The sequence below is a fragment of the Lissotriton helveticus genome, chromosome 8 (assembly GCF_964261635.1).
Source record: "Lissotriton helveticus chromosome 8, aLisHel1.1, whole genome shotgun sequence".
Taxonomy (NCBI): domain Eukaryota; kingdom Metazoa; phylum Chordata; class Amphibia; order Caudata; family Salamandridae; genus Lissotriton; species Lissotriton helveticus.
In genome coordinates this window covers 470,604,890-470,624,944 of record NC_136069.1, presented here as the reverse complement: position 1 = coordinate 470,624,944, position 20,055 = coordinate 470,604,890, and positions in this window count along the sequence as shown.

The following is a 20,055-nucleotide window of genomic DNA, read 5'->3' as shown; positions in this document are numbered from 1 at the left end:
AGGAGTTCTAAAGATGCTGATTTCAGTGTCTGAGGTTTTAATGTAACTCTCCAGATACCTTCCTAACTACTTCTGTACATTGGCTAGTTGATTTATTTACACATCTGTAGCACTTTTCACCATAATGATGTCTTTCTCCCTGTATTTGTGTACTCCCGAAGTTCGTCTGGAAGAAGTCTCAATCAATCGATCAATCAATCAATCAATCAATCGAAGCATTTATATAGGCCACTACTCACCCGGAGGGTCTCAAGGCGCTAGTCTCTGGATTACTCTTTTATTCACTTTCCTTCTGGTCTTCCTTTTCCAGGTGGAGGTATCTGGTCCGGAGTCCCTGAGAGAGAAAAAAATAAAGAACAGGCGAGTACTCTATTCTAGTGCGATTTTACCTACCCTTTCTACCTTCTCTCTTAACTCTTGCTGTGCCTTCTCTTTGCTTCTTTTTGTTCTCGATTAACTCTTCAATGTCCCGGTTCCATCTGGGTTTCAATGGTATCCTTATCTCCTTACTGATCCTGGCTAAAGGAAGCTCCTTCATTCCCTTCCACTATGTAGGACTTTTGCAACAATTTGGTGGGGAAGAAGGAGAACATACATAAAGAACTCTCCAACCAAAACATATTCCCAACTGAAATCGTCCCGACCATTTTCACCTTTATTTACACCTTTAATTGGTTCTGTTTCACTTGATGTACCCCGCGTTATCCTTTAGTCACAGGTTTCTGCTACTATTTTCTGACTCTCTTCCTGTCCAACTTCTTTTGCTCGCTCTGCTTGTAGGATTTACTCCCTCCTTTTTGTGATTAATTATCCTAGCTCTTACCCCCCCTGGCTATACCCTCCACCTGTGTCCCCTTTCAAGCACCTGGGTAAACCATGCTCCTCTAAGAGCGAAGTTGGACTGAGGCCTGCTCTGGAGGTGTCTGTCTTCAAGAGACCCTTCAGTGAGTGCAGCGTTCCCCTGCTCGTCTATCCATCTCCTCGTTCGCACTGTAGCTTACTCGTCCTCACAGACCTTCTGCGTCTTGCTCACGTCTCAGGATCCTCCACTTCTCCTGGCTCCTCATTCTGCCAAGGTCACCTACACCTTCTCTGTTAGCCAAGGACTCTCCTCCACGTAACCCGATGCCTACTCCGCCACCTGTTCCTCCTCATCGTCCTCTGCCTCCTACACCACCACCTCCGCCGAGGTCTGCCTCGTTACCACATCTCCCGACGCCGCCTACAGGACCACCACAACCTAGGCTCCCGTTTAGGCCTCCACAGTTCCCTCCGCTACGGCCCGTGGACGTCCGAGGCCACGGAGGTCGAGATCTCGCTCCAGATGGAGGGATAGATCCAGGAGTCGCCGTCGCTCTTCTACAAGATCCAGATGGCGCCGCAGGAGGGACCGGTCGAGGTCCCGCTACACGGATTCATCCAGTGCCCGGGACTATTCACCTACCCTGTCGGACTCCCCTCAGACGAGGGTGTCTCCAGTAGACGACATAGTCTCCTTCCAGGACGTGTTGCTGCGAGGGGCGATTAAGCTGGGCATCATGCTCACTGTGCCCGCACCATTGACTTCCGTCATTTTCAAAACTCTGCACAAGAAGCAGCTGTCTCGCCCTTTGCTACCCTTGGGGCCTGGGCTGGTAGAACCGGCCATGGAGCTGTTCCTCACTCCTGCGGCTACGATGTCGGCACCTTCTAGGCTGCAGAAGAAATATAAGGCTCCTGATTCGGACCCAGCATTTCTTCAGGTGGATCCCACGCCTGACTCTGTAATTGTGACGGCGGCAAGAAAACAGCACGCCACCATCCCATCATCGACAGTGCCTCCTGACAAGGAGAGCCGCTGGATGGATTCAGCAGGCAGGAAGGTTTGCGGGACAGCCTCCACATCGATGAAGGCTGCGAGTGCCTCAGCCCTGTTGGGACGTTACGATCGGGCTCTGTGGGAGTCCCTCCAACAGTTTCGGAACACCTTACCCGGGAAAAAAGGGAAGATTTCCAAGAGATCCTCGCTGAAGGTCTGCTGGTTTCCAACCAGGTGATAAGTTCGGCTGCGGATTCTTCCCTCTTGGCAGCCCACGGGTACAGCCATGGGGTCAACCTGAGGCGCCTGGCTGCGTCTTACATCCTTGAAGCCCGAGGGGCAGCAGAGAGTTGCTAACCTACCCTTTTTGGGCGAGACCCACTTCAGAAAACATGCGGACGACGAGATGGCCCGCATGAAGGCGGAGGCGGAAACCCTGACGGCTGTCGGGTTGGAAAAGCCTAAGGAACAGAAAAAGACCTTCCGCCCGTTCCAGAGGCAGTTCGGGGCGCAAGGCAGAGGGCAAGGTCGGCAGGCTGGACAGCAACAACATCATCAGCAGTTCCAGCGGAAACCATTCCAAAAGCGCCAGAGGGGCCGAGGTGGTCAACAATCTTCCACCGCGACCAAAGGCCCGGCTGGGTCTAGGCCCTGAGGTGCTTCTTCCCCTTCATCCGTTACCCGCTCCGGTGGGGGGAAGCATTCAACATTACCTGGCAGAGTGGAGAAACATTACTCAGGACAATTGGGTGCTGAATATTGTTTGCAATGGATACAGTCTTCGTTTCACCAACCCGCCTCCAGCAATTCCACCGGTGGGCTCACAGTTCCAACTGCGCGAGCTCCAGGCGGAGGCCGATACCCTGTTAAGAAAAAGGGCGATAGAAGACGTCCCTCTGTCTCAAAGGGGAAAGGGTCTTTACTCACGCTTCTTCCTAGTCCAGAAGAAGGACAAGAACGAGTTCAGACCCATTCTGGATTTGCGACAAGCAAACAAGTGGATTCGTAGGGAAAAGTTTTGCATGCTGTCTTTGCACCAGATTTATCCGCAGCTACAGAGAGGAGACTGGCTGTGCGCGATAGATCTGCAAGATGCGTACTTCCATGTGCCCATTGCACGGAAACATCGGAAGTTCCTGCGCTTCCTCGTCGGCACCAATCACTATCAGTACACCGTACTACCGTTTGGACTGAAGTCTTCACCCAGGACTTTTTCAAAATGCATGGCTGTGGTAGCAGGGCACCTGAGAGAACAAGGTGTTTGTCTACCCGTACCTGGACGATTGGTTGATCAAAGCCTCCACCTTCCAGGAAGCACAATTGCACTTCAACAGGACGGCCGTCCTTTTGAACCGTCTGGGGTTGCACAAAAACCTGTCCAAGTCTGTCCCGATTCCTGTGCAGTGCCTGCAGTACTTGGGAGCCTCCATCAATACGCTGTCGGCAAGCGTGTCTTCGGAGGAGAGACGCTTATCCATCCTTCGGAAGGCTCAGGCTCTCATAGCTGCTCCATCTACAACAGTGAGGACGGTGTCTTCTCTACTGGGATCGATGGCCTCTTGTACCTTCCTCACTCCGCACGCGCGCCTACACATGAGGCCGCTGTAGGAATTTTTGGAGGACCAGTGGGACCAGAGGAAAGGGTGTTGGGACGACCGGATTCAGTTGTCTCTTCACGCCCAACAGTCCCTGAGATTGTGGTGCTCAGCAGAGAATCTCCTCAGAGGGGTTCCTTTCCACAAGGACATCCCGACTCAGACTATCGTTACGGATGCGTCTCTCCTGTGCTGGAGAGCGCATTCAGACCATCTACAGATCCAGGAAACGTGGTCTCCGACAGAGTCCACGTATCACATCAATTTCCTGGAACTCGGGGCGGTTCACTTGGTGCTGAAGGCCTTTCATTCGTCCTTCCAGACCAACTCCTTGCTTGTGCAGACGGACAATATGACGACGATGTATTACCTCAACAAGCAGGGGGCTCGAGATCGCGCACACTGTCACAGGAAGCGAAGGCGATCTGGCACTGGCCTTTAGCCAGAGGACTGACGATAACGGCAACTCATCTGCCAGGTGTGCAGAATGTTCAGGCGGACGCCCTCAGCCGGTTGCTTCACGAAAACCACGAGTGGGTCATAAACGACGAGGTTCTTGACGACATCTTCGCCATGTGGGGCACTCCAGAAGTGGATCTCTTCGCCACCGCCGAAAACCGCAATTGCCGCGACTTCGCCTCGAGGTATTACCAGCCAGGGACACTGGGGAACGCGTTATGGATCAGCTGGTCGAACAGCTTTCTGTACGCTTTTCCACCCATTCCCCTGATTCCGGCGGTGCTCATCAAGCTAGCCTGATCCAGGGCGCGGATGATCCTCATTGCGCCGGAATGGCCCAGACAGTGGTGGTTCACGGATCTACTTCACCGGTCGATCCTACCTCATTGGCGGCTGCCGTTTTGGCCGGACCTTCTCACGAAGTTCGGGGGGCAGATGGTGCACCCCAACCTCTCATCGTTGGGTTTGGTGGCGTGGCTCCTGAGATAGTGCAATATGGCCACTTGAATCTTCCTGAGGATTGCATGGACCTATTGAAGGAGGCTAAGAGGCCATCTACTAGGACCTCTTATGCTTACAAGTGGAAGAGATTCTGCATCTGGTGCATGTCTAAGAACTATGATCCGACGACCTGCAAGGAGGATGTTATCCTTCCATACCTTCTGCATCTAGCTCAGTCTGGCCTTAATTTCCATTCCATTAAGGTTCATCTGGCTGCATTGACTGCTTACAGAAAATGCCCTTCGCAGACATCCTTCTTCCAGATTCCTGTGATTAAGGATTTTTTGGAAGGGTTGGAGAAGGTGTTCCCTCCTGTTCGGCTTCCTTCGCCTTCATGGGAACTGAATGTGGTGCTGTCCAGGCTGATGAAGGAACCTTTCGTGCCTATTTATAAGGCTTCACTGCAGCACCTGTCTTGGAAGGTGGCGTTCCTCGTGGCCATTACATCGGCCTGCAGGGTGAGTGAAATTCAGGCATTGTGTTGCCAGGAACCTTATACTGTATTTCATGCTGCTAAGGTTGTTATGCGTACTCACCCTAAGTTCCTTCCCAAGGTGATTTCTGATTTTCATGTTAATCAGACTATAACTTTATCAACATTTTTCCAGAAACCTTCCACTCCAGCGGAACGGTCTCTTCATTCCCTGGATGTCAGAAGGGTGTTGAAATTCTATCTGGATAAGACCAAGGGTATTCGTAGATATGACCAATTGTTTGTCAACTATGGGTCGGTTAGGACTGGTCTGGCTACTTCGAAACAGTCCATCTCTAGGTGGATTGTGTCATGTATCCAGCTCTGTTATCAGAAAACGAATAAGACCTTAGGGGGTAAGCCTAAGGCTCATTCTATCAGGGACAAAGCAGCTACAACAGCTTTGCTTCCAAATGTTCCCATTGCAGAGATCTGCAGGGCGGCCACTTGGAAGTCGGTCCACACCTTTGCGAAGCATTACTGTCTGGACTCTGATGCCAGAGCAGATGCTCAGGTCGGACGGGCTTCGCTGCGAAATCTGTTCGCATAATAGTGGTGTTGTCTTTTTTCTCCACCGCCAGGTTGTTCTTTGGGATGGGCTTGACATTCTATTCACTAGATTATGACTATACACAGAGATCCCCTACTACAGAAGGAGTAGTTTCTTACCTGTAACTCCAGTTCTGTAGTAGGGGTATCTCTGTTATAGTCATAAGCGCCTGCCCTCCTCCCCGGTGGAGAAAATGGTACTGTGATGTATGCTACAGGCCTTGCTTTATGCACCTTCAAAAAGATCGGAAAGAAAAAGGAAGGGGCTGTGCATGCTGGGATACCGAGGGTCTCTAGAGAGTTCCTTAAAGGCACGGTATCCCTTTTCCAGACACATAATGGCAGCCTATGGAGGCTTGTCTGTCCTTACCTTCCTCTCTATCATTCCAAGGATTTGGTGAGGGGAGGAAAGTTTCTCTGTGGGTGAAACTTGACAGATTGTGTTAAATGTGTTATTGGTGTTATATCCTTGGCATTTCTAGTTGAAGTACTGGACAGTGTAGCCTTGTAGGTACAGGCTGCATTATTGTCTCTTAAGTGTCTATGCAGGATTGCAATGAAGACAGTTTAAGAGATTATTTTTGATTGCTCCGGGGTCCACGCATATGGGTAGGACTATTTCACTAGCTTATGACTATAACAGAGATACCCCTACTACAGAACTGGAGTTACAGGTAAGAAACTACTCCTTTTTAATACTCCAGACGAGGCGGCAAGGTTCTGGAGGAAGCAACAGGATGGCAGCGGCCCACGTGAGCGTAATGGTGGCCCAAACCCTGCCCCATGGTGAGCAGTGGCACGCTTGTACATTAGAGTTCACTTGGACCTGCCTAAGCTTCGGTCTGGAACTCCACACATGATTATGTTTCGCATCCAATGACTCGCCAAATACATTTCTTTGAACCCACAGGTACTTCTACCTAACTGATGTGATAAGAGTCTATATTGGGCGAATGTGACTCTAGCTTCGCTAATTCCTTCAAAGGACGGCTCCGATGGGGTGTTGACTTCCCCCCCAGGATGTTATCCTGCTCTCCTTCTATCGCTTTCTCTCTCTCTTTCCAGACTATCGTTGTTGGATTGGGATTCACCGGGTGCCTTGATTTTGTGTATCCGATGGGGGTGGGGGGGAGGGGGGGTTAGTGGGGCAGGGATTTCTTTATTATTTCTTGTTGTATGATTATATGTTGGTACAGAGCGCATTTCACTTATTCTACGCAACGTGTATGTTTCGTAACCCTGCCTATTGTAATGAAGTACTCAATAATGCTTAAATTACCTCTAATGAAGACCGTGGCCATTGCTTGCACCTTAGATGTCTATCTTGGAATGTACGGGGGCTATCCAATCCCAAAAAGATCTAGGTGTTGGCTTACTTGTGCAGACACTCCATTCAGATAGCTTTCTTGCAAGAGATGCACATTGCATCGCTGCCCACGCATGGCTTTGCAGCATCTTGGGGTAGCCACTGTTTCTTTGCTAATTATAGTACATACTCTCGTGGGGTATGTATTTTGATCAACCGCTCCCTTCCTTTTCAGGTCTCGGAGGTGATAGCAGATGATGAGGGCAGGTATATTATTGTGTTGGGACTGGTGGGGGGAGTATCGATTTTACTGGTTAATGTATATGCACCAGATGTTGGCGCTACTGATTTTTTTCCCCAGATTGCCACTTATATTGCCCACTTAGGAGCTGATAATATCCTTATCGGTGGTGACTTTAATCTCACACTAGATCCCACTGTCGATACCACAGGACCAGGCCGCAATACAAAACCACAAGCTACACTGGGCCTTACTGACCTCCTGGATTCCCAACTACTTGCAGATCCATGGCGTACGTAGCACCCGGGATCCCGCAATTACTCCTTTTACTCCGCTCCACATAGCTCGTGGTCCCGGATAGATCATTGGTACCTTACCCCATGATTATTGCTGCCAGTGCAAACGATTGAATATCTCCCCCGCACGCTATCTGATCATTCTCCTGTTCTGCTCTCACTTGGATTCCCTACCATTCCCATCGGCTTTACTCGCCTCAGTGTTTCATGACGAAGTAGGCAATGCTATTACGTTATATTTTTTGCACAACAAGGTTACTGCATCTTCCAAAGCAATGTTGTGGGATGCTTTTAAAGCATTCATTCATGGGGTTTGCATCTCCAAACATGCAGGGGTGCTCCGCTCTATACGAGGGGAACTAGAGAAAATCAAGCAGCAGTTACGAGACATTGACGAATCTGTGCAGACCTCCTCCTCCCCGGGCTCATTGCATGCCTGTGCTACACTAATGACTGACTTTACTGATGCCGTTGCCCGGGAGGTTAAATTTCTTGGCAAATATGCTCGAGCATATGGGGAGAGTGAGCGACCCAGCAGGACACTAGCTTGTATTCTGAGACCACATTACCAGTCCGCATTTATTACTCACCTATATACGGACGCAAACGTCACATTGACGAAGAGAACAGACATCACTGCCGCTTTCCTCTCCTATTATAGCCATTTATATAAGACACAGGATCCCCCAAAGGGTCCGGTCCTTCTGGATTATTTACAAGAAGTGGCCATCGTCTGGCTAGAACTGGGACAGCGTGAGTTCTTGGCCTCCCCAATAGATGTGGCTCAAATTAAGCAGGCTATCAGTGACAGTTCCGGGAATCGTGTCCCTGGGGGGAATTTTAAAAGGCTTATAACCACGAGTTAGCTCCGAGACTGATTGAAGTATATAATGAGGCATTGGGAGCTAGGACTCTTTCCCCAACAATGCGCGAGGCTATTATCACATTACTACTTAAACCTGGGAAGTCACCGCGCCAATGCTCGTCCTATAGGCCATTGTCGCTCCTTAATCATGATTATAAAATTCTCTGCAAGATATTAGCCACCCGTCTATCGTTATTCATGGACACTACCCGGTGCCCTTTTCAAGTGGGCTTTGTCCCTGGCAGATCGACCTCTCTTAATTTGCAAACAGTTTTCTAGGTTATAAATCAAATGGAACCCACGCTACCTGCCGTGGCGGTCCTTTTAGATCCTGAAAAGGCATTCAACTCCTTAGAATGGTCCTTTTTATATGCAATAATGCAGAAACTGGGTATCCCTATTGGTTTTCTCAACTTTGTGCGCTTATTGTACACTACCCCAGTTGCCCGATTGAAACTCAACGGCGAGCTCACTGCGCCATTTCCGCTTTCGTGGAGTACCAGACAAGGATGCCCACTCTCACCTTTGTTATTTATTGTAGCCTTGGACCCACTTGCGCATCAAATACAGGAACGTCATTTTCATCGGGCCCTACAACTTCACACAGGTCCGCTTATCGCTTCATTTTATGCCGATGATGTCATGTTATTTGTGCGGCAACCAACAGAGAACCTCCCCCCACTCTTGTGCGAAGTAGTCTGATTCGGGTATATTCGGGATTAGTAATTAACTGGTCCAAATCTGAAATGTTTCCACTCACCCCAGCAACTTCCCGGGCAGATTTTGAATTCCCCTTATAATGGTGTTCGAAGTCCACTAAGTATTTAGGTATCTTCCTGCATTGTAACGTGGCGGAGGTAATTCGCCTTAATTATGGTCCAGCTATCGACTGCCTCACGATGCAGGTGGACAAGTGGATTAAACTCCCCCTTTCTATGGCTGGCCAGATTGCTGTAATAAAAATGGTGGTCCTGACGCGGTTTCTATATTTTTTTTCAAATAACCCTATTGCATTACCACAAATTTTTTTGATACACTCCGATCTTTAGCAGCCCCGTATAAGGTGGAACACGTTAATCATGTCATACGAGTGTGTGGGTTTTGGGATTCCTGACTTTTATTACCTTGTGGCCCAAATCCATTTCACATATTACTGGTATCCCCCAGATTCCCAAATTTAATATCGAAACCTGACCGTTCGCAAATACACCCAAAATTGTCCTCTGTTGTCCTCCCACAAGGTCTACCTCGTTGCCCCACTGAGATTCAGACAGTACCAACAGCATGCTGGGCTTGGACTAAATTACGGCGTTATCTACAGAAGGAGGTCCTCCACTCTGCGCACATTCCCTTGGCAGAGTATGCTTAGTGGAGAGAGCGCACAGGACACTGGGCCCTAGACGGTTGCCTTTGGCCGAGTCACGTCCCATCATTGCCCGGCTCATGAATTACAGCGGTAGAGACACTGTGCGTAGGATAGCGCTGGAGACAGGTTGGTGAGCTTACTCAAAAAGTAAGGTCTTCAGCTTCTTGCGGAAGTCAAGACGAGAGGAGGAGGCTCGGGTGTGTTGTGGGAGGTTGTTCCAGGATTTAGGTGCCAAGTATGAGAAGGAATGATCCCCTGCCCATCTTTTGTGTACGCGAGGTGTGTGCTAGTGAGAATCCGGCAGAGCGGAGGTGTCTGAAAGGTTAGTCGAAATAAATGTGGCTATTCATGTAAGCAGTGTTTGTAATACAGTGTTGGCGCAGAGGCAAAGGGATTCAATCACATGCATGGGGCCAAGCCCCATGCTAATGAGGAAGCGCCCTCTGATTGTATTACAGAAGGAGACCCACAAGGACAGAATGTCATTCATTCCTGGGATAGTTGTATAGACAGCAGTCTCCAGAAACAGGAGGGCATGGCCCCACTGGCCAATTTGTAACATCCACTCATCTGAGGTGGTAGACTGCCACCCTGCCAAGAAAAGGATGGTGAGGAAGCCCCGGGTGGTGGACTGTGCTGCTCGCTGACCCTACGGTCCTAGGAATTTCCCTGGCATGGCAGCAAAGAGGCTTGGATGGCTGATGGGCCAACAGTGTCAATTGGCAGTGTTTAAACCCTCTGCAAAATCGTTGTAAAAGATGAAACTGTGGAAATAACAAATAATCTCTGTTAACATGAGCTGAAACCATCTTGCTTATGGCATCCATTTTGTCAGCTATGTAATTCTTCCATCCTCTACTGCTCGTCTTTTTCCCTGCCTGTGCTGTCTATTTTAGTTATCTTCCTGGCTCAGCTAAAAGCAATATGCATGCTAAAGAGTTTGTAGTTGCCAGAATACCTGGTCTCAGACTCAACTGTCAATCTCATAGTGCTGCCATTAGCTCTCCTGCTCTCCCTCCCACTTTGCTGACTAAGTGATTTCCCATTTACCCATGTTTGTTGGTAGTTATTCTTGTGTAGGCCTGTACCTTCTATTTGTAACTACAAGCTTACCTTATGGTCTGTGTATTTAAGCCACTACCTCCTGGAACACTCGAGGGCGTTGTATGGATGTGGTCTCACTCATGAGTGAATAAACTTATTTTGAATATCAGCTTCAGTGTCAATCTCTATTTTGTTGGTCTAAGGACCCATGGACAAAGAGAAGAGTGAACCCTGCACCGGTGTGCCCCTAAAAAGGCACATTTCCATAAAACTAGGGAGCTGGTGGGCGCAGAGTAGTAGAGAGACCAAGGGAGAAAGCCGTAGATCTGCTGTCCTTAAAGTGCTCCAGCACCAGGTCAGTCTTGTCCCCGAAAATACAGGACCAATCAAGGGGCATGTCCATCAGTGTGAAATGGACATCCCTCAAAAAGCCAGTGGATCGCATCCAATCTTGTAATCGTATGGAAACACTGGTCACAATGGCTTAACCCAAAGAATCCGTGGTATCTAGACCACAGTCTATCGAAAATGTGGCTGTGTCCTGGCCATCTCACATGGTGTGGAATATAATGGTGTGAGCCTCCTCCAAAACTATGAGTAAGACCTGTTTCAATGAGTGTCATTAGGTGTGGCTGTAGCGATTGAGCAAGCATGAGATATCAATGTAACTTAAGGCAAGCCTTGTAGAGGAGAAATCCCTTGTTCTGAGGTGTCAATGCACTTTGACTGAAGTCTGCATTACTAAACTTTCAGGGGAGGGCTGCTGTGAAAGGGAGGTCGTGTCCCCTGAAGCAGGATGGTGATGTCTACCAATTTGTGGATCGGGAGTGGGAGACTGTTTTCAGATTGGTGCAGCTCATAGCAAGTAATGAATGATTCAAATATCTACATTTTCATTTCTTACATATCACATGCTTACACCCGGAAGGCTTCCCAGGATATCCACAGAAAGATGACGAGCTTCCGCAAGATGTGCAGTGACCAGTGCCACATTCCATCACATGACATGAGCATGTGGTCCCGTGCTAACTTATTGGGAGATGGTGGGGACAAATTTAAGATGGGCATCCAACATAAACATCTAGGCCATAACAGGGCATTGCCTGTTGGGTCTAATACCATACCCAAAGAGGGAAAATTTGGTGTAGATTTACCTCCCTGGGTTTGGTGCTGGGTAAACTCAGACTGGAGATAAAGTGTCCATCGCCAAGTGCTCCCAATTATGCGGCTTAGTTGAGGGGCATGAGGAAGCGGGCCTTAGCAGAGGAAAGGTACATGAGGGAGGTGCACACTGATGACAAAGTATCAGCGGATTTAATGTTGTGGTGAGACACTCAATATGCTCTCAGAACCGGAGAATGTGAATGGGGAAGAGAATAATACATTACAGGAGAGCCCAAATAATGGACAGTAGATAGAGAGGAGCTGTAGGACTGTATTTGGGAATAATGGGAGGTCTCGGGGGCTACACTGTGTAGGGAAGATTGACAATAGTGAGAATAGAAAGGATACACTGGTGTAATCCCGAACGAGGGCCTGGTCACAATTCCTTTTGCTATGTACCATAATCGGGAGGGGTAGGTTCCAGCAAAAAGTTAATTCTATTGCTTTTGTGGTATTGTGCTGTATCTGGGCATGGGGATGGAGAGAGGGAGCATGTTATTGTTTTGCATTGTTTGCAGATATTGTGCTGAATGTTCCATGGTCTGCAATACATTTACAAAAATTCAATAAAGAAGTTGGAAAAAAAAGTTTGAGCACAGCAGGGAAAAGGAGGGACACCTGAACTGCTGGTTGAGGGGAAGACTTAGCTGACAGACCTCTGCCGTATAGTTGCCTTGCATGGGCGGCTCCTCCGCTAAGGTGGAGGAGAGTCGCCCCACTGCTCTTAGAACAATAAAAATAAAATGATAATAACATACTCATTTTATTTGCAGGTTCCAGGCTGGGTGGGGGGGAGCAGGGCTGGAGGCACAGCGGGAGGAGTGGTGTGTACACTCCAAGTGCACATGACTGCTTGGCCAGCTGGCTTGGCCCAACCAAACAGTCATGCGCATTTTGCAAGTTCCCCACATGGCTGCAATACACAGACTGGTGGGGAATATGCCCTGTTCCCCGTCCCCATGACCTATCACAACGCTGCATTGCAGTGCTGTGATTGGCTATTGGGAGCCTGGATGCTTCCTGGTTCCAGGGCTGCCGGAGAAGTGGAGGAAAGACACGCCGGCAGAAGAGGTGGTTTTAAAAAAAATTATTTGGTCACCCGCCCCTCCACCCTCATTCCCTGTCAGCCGTTACTGTTGCCTGGTGTCACCACCACTCATCGTTGTAGGAATATTCCAGCTTTTTAGCTATGAAGCAAACCATGAATAGGCAGCTTATTACGCAGCCAACACTGGTGGAGATTGTCATGTACAGACCCCAGGCTATCTCCAACTATGGCCCAACACAAATGACCTTTGATTGGTAGGCAAATGACAACTCACGCTGTAGAAATATATGGTGCCTTAATGATTTCCAGATAAAAGATCTGGTTGTGCTGCATGAGATTTCAGAACAGATCAGGAAGTAACTCACACTCAACAACACTGGGGAAAGGAACCCAGAGATAGTGTAGGGTGCTCTTAAGGACAAAGGCAGTGCTTAGAGGTGTATTAATGCAAGGAGCAGATAGACACACATGTGAGGAAGACTGCATTGGGAAAACTGATACCGAACTTGAGGAGCTAGAAAGAAGACATAAGATTAATCAATCTAGAAAGGTCTGGAGCAAATATATCAGTATTAGGGCAGCTATAAACCTTACAACATGATAGAACTAACTATATCCTTATCAGAGTGAGAACCTGATTCTACGACGGGTGCAACAATGTGGGTACAGAATTGGCAAACAAACTGCCTGCTATTCGAGCCCATAAGTATATCAGGGACGAGGCATCAGGGAGGTGCAGAAGGGAAGCTACAAACCTACACCACTTATTATCAGGCATTATATTAATTTGCCCCCAACAGCAAGATCTGCCCACCTGTGGTCCTCGTCACCTTAAACAAGTCAGTGGGAGAACTACTGGAGGGCCCTATAAGTAGGGTCGAGATACTTGAGGCAATAGAGAGCTTGAAAAGAGGTGTGACCCACAGATAGGCACTCTGTAGCCCAGTTAAACCCAGTTCTGGCAGAGGTCTACAACCTGCTTCAGCCATGAATCATGAATTTCCTACATGACAGCAGAAGCTACAATCTCCATCATAGCAAAAGCACATAAAGACCCCACCCACTGTATGTCATACGGACTGACTTCCTTGTTAGACATGGATGTAAGGATCTTTGCCAAAATTCTGGTGACTTGGCTAAACTGAGTGATGCCATTTCTCAGTCATGCAGATAAGACTGGATGTATTTTGGGCTGGTCAACCATTGACCGTATCAAGAAGGTCCTCCACCTGATAGATATCACAACAATATGTTTTTGCCAGCTTGCCAGCAAAAAAGGCCCAATTTGAACACCCTAAACCCAACTTACCAACCCAAGCCAGGGAATATGGTAGACTATAACTGACGAACCTCTCACACATTACTTGACGGTACATATAGGGCAACGATCAATGCCGTGAGACTACTGTAGGATTTATATTATTATTAGCTAGTTCCAAAGCCTCTTTTCCCATGGTTAGACACTCAAAAGAAGTCTAAACTATGGTGCTAAAGTGTGGTAGACCAGTTACACTGTCTCAAACGAGACAGATAGCTTGTCTGCCTTATTACGAGTACCAAAGGATGTAATGCACGTGCGATAAGGTGGACAGAATATCCTTCACGTTTTTGACAGAATTACCTGCCCACCAAACTCTAAATAAGGCCCCATGCTTGATTCCGGTCTGGGAAAGACATGGCTTGGTAGTTCGGACTGGACTGTTCCCATGAGGCACAGGGTCAGAGCTGATTTGCATATAGCCTGTCTAACCCAGGGTGGTGTGGAGTGCAAAAAAACGATGGATTTAGGCCCAGATCCTTGTACTGGGGTGAATGTATGACATTGTTCTACATTCTGTCCATCAACTGTGTTTTTTGCAATGTCCAATAAAACAAAGCATTGAATGATGAAATCTAGCCTATGGTAAAAGTCAGTCCCTAGCTAAACCGTTTTACCATCAAAGTGGCCACTTTGAGTTTCTTTGCTTGCCTCTAACCCACACAATGTTGCTGACTAACAGAGTTGTTTCCAATCATCTACTGTACTTTGAGAAGGTTGCAGTATGTCTCTATTCTGGTGTTTCTGACCTGTGAAATGTGCAGCTAAGGCCTTGGTCTGAGAGCCTATTACCCTATTACCCTTCATTGAAGATGTTTGTAGTACACAGTTCTAATGAAGCTCCAAGGAAAGCGGAAGATGTTTCTCGTTAAGATATCTTTGTACAAGACTTAAATAACCTTTTCTGATATTTTTATGAAAAGTCTGGACCTCATGAATAATCACGTGGAATATAGGAATTGGCATAAAAATTCTGTTGCATGTCATTAAAATCTGCTACATATTATATATTATAATTAATACTGATGCATAATATATGAGCAATTGGTTCACTATCAAGCTATAATAAAGCAAATGTTATATGATAAACATGTGCAGGTGATACCAAAGGATGCAAGTGTTTATATATGAGAAACGTACACATGAATACCTGAATGAATCAAATGTTTTGAAGGAGAAGTAAGCAGAAATTATGTAGTGATGACGCTGGAGCCAAGGTAAGTTAAGTAGTTTATTCGCTGGCTACGCGTTTGTGGAGCACACAGCAGCAGCTCCACCAGTTACAAAGCAGCCCCAACTGTACAACGTATTTCAACCTAAACATTCTAAGAATATTACATAAAGCAGAACCATCACCAAGCAACATAGAACACTGGCAGGGGAACGCCCTCACCACAGAGAAGCATTCACATAGAGACCAGATACTGCAAATTACAGTTGAAGAGTAACCTATCAGTATCTGTACTTCTCCGTCATAGTTGTTTCATTATGTATGTAACCAATCTATCCAGCCCCTATTACAGGGAAACATCTGTTATCTTTCATAGAAGATCAAATATAATTAAGGACCTGGGCTGGCTAGTGCAGGGCATTGTGGGTGTTAGGTAGCTGATGGTATCACAATTTCCTAAGCTGGATCTGCCAAACTGTTTTTAAATTAAGTTAAAAAAAAGTTTCCACATTTTATTTTTGACTTTTTATTCATGAATACAATGTTAAAATGTGTTAAGAGCATTCTGCTGAACCATCCCAATGAAAGAAATATGACGGAGCTCTATATATACAGGTAAATTAATTTTCCTAACTAATAACTGCCTACAAGCCCCCTGGGCCTTGACTGACTTGAGACCAGACCGCCGACCGGTTAAGGCCCTTGTGGACCCCACTCAAACGCCTTTAGGTACCCACCTCGCATCTCGCTCTTTCTCTCACCTTGTTTTCTCTCTACTTTTGTGCCCCTTCTCTTGCTCTTCATGCGTTTTCTCCCGCTCTTTTGTGCCTTTAATCTCACCCTTTCTATCACTTTTTATGCCTTTCCTTTAATTCTTGGTGCCTTTTCTCTCTCTTTATGCCTTTTTACTCACTCTTTCTCAGACTTTCGGTGCCTTTTCATCCACTCTTTGTGCCTTTTCTCTCACTCTTTTTGCCTTTTCTTTCACTATATCTGCAACTTTTTCTGCCTTTCACTCACTGTTTGTGCCTTTTCTCTCACTCTTTCTGGGACTTTTTTGTGCTGTTTCTTTCACACTTCTGCCTTTTTTCTCACTCCTTTTGCCACTTTTTTGTACCTTTTCACTTGCTCTTTGTGCGTTTTCTCTCACTCTTTTTTTTACCTTTGCCATCTGTCCACCTTCTCTGCATGCCCCATTCGAAATGGCACTTTTCTACCTCAGTGTGGCCCACCTCCTGCCACCACTCCTTACCTGTTCCTCACACTTCTCTCATTCTCTGCCATTGCACTCCTTCTCAGCCTCACCCACTGCCCTCTATGCTCCTCCCCCTCCCAAAATGTACTTAATGGCGGCTGCAGAGCTCCCGTCCAGAAGATGAGCCACAGGCACACGTCTCGCCTGTCTGAGCCTTTACCGTGCCCAGCGCCAGGTAGCCTAGACCTCCCCTGACCCACTAATACCCCATTGCTCTCCTTTGCGTCTTAAACCTTGAATGTCCAATCACCCTCTGCTGGTACACCCACTGCACAACACAGAAGGAGCTTTCACCTGCTTACTCTGCCGCTTAACTTGCACCACCGCTCCCGCAACTCCAACCAAGGTTGTACCCATAACACTAACCCCCAAGCACACTCAAGCACCTACCAAAGACACACCCTTCACACACCAATATCAGGCATGCTCCTTAACAACGGCTCACTCAACAAGCATGCAATGGAGATCTGACAGCTGCTGGGTCTCCTGTTCTTCACAGAAACATGGCTGACCACAGACTCAATGCCAGACATCGCTACCGTCATTCCTGCCAGATAAAAAAACCACCAGGCAAGACCACCTAAATAGGCCCAGAGGGGGAATCGTCAGCGTCTACAAGGTCACCTTTATCTGCCTGGCCTCCGCTGAAGCAAGAACAAACTGCATGGAACACCTCAACTTTAAACTAAAAACCACAGCAAACTTCTCCCTGGGTGGAATCCTAGTCTACGCCCCTCAGGCCCATTAGCCAACTTTGCAAGCAACATTATGGACTTCATTGACCCCCTAGTCAAGTGCTTTCATCCTCCTAGGAGACCTCGGTTTCCATCTAGAAGACCAGACCAACCCCAACTCAATAGCTGTTCTTGCCAACCTCAAGAACCTGGGACTAATCCTACGTGTTACAGAGCTCACCAATGTTCTATCTATGTTTAATCTATGTTATTTTTAGGCAAGACAGAGTTAAGGGCAGGGGTGGGGGTGTGGCGATTGTGGTGAACAGGGGTGTCTCATGCTCCATCATCCCTACCGATGAAATTGCAGGCTGTGAATCCCTGGCTTTTTCCATATCTGTGTCATCTCACCAATCTTGCACAGGGCTATTGATTTATAGGCCACCGGGACCCACCGGCTCTTTTTATGAAGAGCTGTATGCGGTGACATCGACACTCTGCTTAAGGGCAGAGCACTGCTTGGTAGTGGGGGATTTTAACATCCATATGGACGTGGGGACTGATGCGGATACTATTAAGATCTGTGATATCACCTCTCCCCTAGGTCTCTCCCCCTACCTGTCTGTTCCCACCAACAACAAAGGCCATATCCTGACCAAGTGTTTTCCACTATTCCCATTGATATTTCCTCCCCTACTCCAGTGCTGTGGTCGGATCATTTCTTAGGTAATTTTCATATTCTTTGTACCAACAAACCATTATGTAACACCTCTTTTCGGCCTTGTCGCAACTCCAACCAAGGTTGTACCCATAACACTAACCCCCAAGCACACTCAAGCACCTACCAAAGACACACCCTTCACACACCAATATCCCCCGGCACCTGTGTCCTGTCAGGATCTACATCTGGGGGTGAGCCCACTTTCTCGGAATTTCCACCACTTTCCGCAATAACATCTTTGGATCTGATAACCAAATTAAAATCAGGATCCCCTCCGGATCCGTGCCCAGCCAAATTTTTGGCTAGAATGGCTGAAGTAATAAATCCCCTTATTAATCCTGTATTGAATGGGGCGTGGCTTGAACGCCGATGGCGGAGGTCGCCTAGACGCTCCGCTCCGTGATCGAGCCGTCTTTCATCCTGTTTCCCGGGCATCACGGCGACCGCTGTGGGTCCTGAACCGGTGGGAGACGCCGGGGGTCCGTAGCGAAGCCCGCTTGCTGGGAACGAGTACCCGCGGACCACACGGAGCGAAGGCCAAGATGGCGCCCGCTTCGTCTCCGCGATCCTGAGGCGGCCGATGGCCCCGGGGAGGCCGGCGCCCCCGACGTAGCTGTTGCCCTCCTCTCTCCCCTGGGGGGGCGATACTGAAAGCCGACTGCCTGGAGACCGGGGACGCCCCCGAATACACCGAGCGAGGCCCCACGTGACCACCGCCGCTCTCCGCCGCAAAGCCGTGTGTAGGAGGGGAGAAGGAGGATGGAAGCCCGCATCGTGCAGCCCGGTTCGCCACGGCCATCCGCCGTCTTGGTTCCCGGCTTTGGCGGTGAGCGGACCTGCAACCACCACACTGGCGGAAGACTCGGGCCTCCCCGGGAACGGGAGAGTGGCGTGAACGGTAACATGGTGCTTGGGCTGGTTGCCGGACAACCGGCGGAGCCCACAACTGGTGGCGGGGGCAGAGGTACCTCGGGAACCCACCTTCCCCGGCGGTTTACTCGTACCTGGCAGTGACCCGTGCCCCCCTCCCCCGAGACAAGGGCCGTTGACTCCCACCCGGCCTGCGCACTGAGAGTGGAGGGGACGCCCGGAGTACCTGCGCCACGTGGCGCCAGCGGAAGCCGCCATTGTACTCTGGCCTAGGGGTTCTCGCCGGACCAGCCACTGAAGCTCCTCTTGGCCCTCTGAACTCTTGACCGATGGTCTGGCCTCCTCAGACGCCTACTCGTCGTTAAGTAGTGGATGACCGGATAGCAACGCCATTTCCCACAACCATACCGCATCGACAGGAAGCGTCCCGCTTGCCCTTCCCCCGATTGAGGTCCCGCTGAGACCCCCCGTTGAGGGCCCTGGCCGTTATGGGGAAGCCGAGAGGGGCTAAGGGGGGCGCCCAGACTGCCTCTGATGTGGAGACGCCTGATAACGACGAACGATTACACCCAGAGGGACCAGGGAACCCGCGCCTTCAACAGCAGCTCGACAAGATCCTGGTGGCGATCACTGATACAAGATCGGCCCTCCAACAGGACATTGCTCAAGTCGCGACGAGCCTGGGTCCGCTCAGAGCGGACCATGGTAAGCTCTCGGACAGAGTTAAGGAGGTGGAGAGCTCGGTGGTACTCCTGGAGCCTGCACAAAAATCTTTGGACGCTACAGTGAAGGACGCTCTGTCCCGCATAGATGCTCTGGAGAGATGGGCGGAGGATGCGGAAGGGCGCAATAGGAGCTATAACATTCGGGTAGTAGGCCTACCAGAAAATATTGAAGGTGAGGACATGGTGGCGTATCTGGAAGATTGGCTAAGGACGGTGGTGGCGCCAGAGGGGCTTTCCTCCTTCTATACCCTGGAACGAGCGCACAGGGTGCAGGCCAGACCACCGCAGCAGGGCCGACCCCCACGCCTGGTGGTGGCGCGGCTCCTTTATTTTCGCGACAGGGACTTTCTTCTCAATGCCGCCAAACAGAAAGGACCATACCAGGTGGCAAACAGTCGAGTGAACATTTTTCCAGATTACACATACGAGACACAGCGGAGACGGACCTCCTTTCTGGCGATTAAAAGGGAACTGCGGAGTGAGAGCATCCAGTATTCCCTACGGTTTCCAGCACGGCTCCGTATCCTCCTGGACAGTACAACCAAGTTCTTCGATACCCCGGAGGACGCATGCAGTTGGCTTGAGTTGTACAGGGCTGGCAAAGATGGCTTTGGGGC